The sequence below is a fragment of the Mus caroli genome, chromosome 5 (genome assembly GCF_900094665.2).
Source record: "Mus caroli chromosome 5, CAROLI_EIJ_v1.1, whole genome shotgun sequence".
NCBI lineage: Eukaryota > Metazoa > Chordata > Mammalia > Rodentia > Muridae > Mus > Mus caroli.
In genome coordinates, this window is record NC_034574.1 from 96,785,445 (window position 1) to 96,786,624 (window position 1,180).

Below are 1,180 nucleotides of genomic sequence, written 5' to 3' on the forward strand. Positions count from 1 at the left end.
TTTAATCCCAGCACTTGGGAGGCAGAGGCAGGCAGATTTCTGAGTTCAAGGCCAGCCTGGTCTACAAAATGAGTTCCAGGACAGCCAGGGCTATAAAGAGAAACTCTGTCTCGAGAAAAAAAAAAATCACACCCCCCCCCAAAAAAAAAAGAAAGAAAAAAGACTCCTTTTGAAAAATGTCAGCTTTCTAGTTTATGTTTGGCCCAGAGCTGATCCTCTGCCACAGGGCTCCATACCCAAATAGTGCCGGGACAGAGCTTGCCTCCCAGGAGTGTGGACAAGCCTTTGAACTCAGGTAAAACCACCACTGCTGCTCAGAGGGACCCTCCTGGAACTCTCAGGACACAGGAACCAGGAGCGGCCTGGGACAGAAGCTTTCTGGTTTGTGTCTGTGCCCGGAGCTGATCCTGTGCCACACCGCTACATACCCAAATACGGCCAGGAGAGAGCTGGTCTGCCAGGATTGCTGACACACCCCCGAGCACAGGTAAGAGCACCACTTCTGTTCAAATTCGTGGCCCAAGAGAAACCGTCCCACCGCCATCAGGACACAGGAATCAAGGAACAACCAGGCACAGGATCCTTCTGGTTTCTGTCTGCACTGCAGAGCTGACCCTGTGCCACAGATCTCCATACCCAAATTCCTTCTGAGAGAACTGGTCTCCCAGAAGTACTAACAATGCAGGCTTGCAGAAGGGACAAGCCACAGTCAGAGACAGCCAGACCAGCTAACACCAGAGATAACCAGGTGGCAAGAGGCAAGAGCAAGAGCAATAAGCAACAGAAACCAAGGCTACTTGGCATCATCAGAACCCAGTTCTCCTACCACAGTGAGCCCTGGATATCCCAACATACCAGAAAAGGAAGACCCTCATCTCATGATGATGATAGAGGACTTTAAGAAGGACATAAATAACTCCTTTAAAGAAATACAGGAGAACGCAGGTAAATGTCTAGAAACCCTTAAAGAGGAAACACAAAACTCCCTTAAAGAATTACAGGAAGACACAACCAAATAGGTGAAGGAGTTGAACAAAACTATCCAGGATCTGAAAATGGAAATAGAAACAATAAAGAAATCACAAAGGGACAACCCTGGAGATAGAAAACCTAGGAAAGAGATCAGGAGTCATAGATGCAAGCATCACCAGCAGAATACAAGAGGTAGAAGAGAGAATCT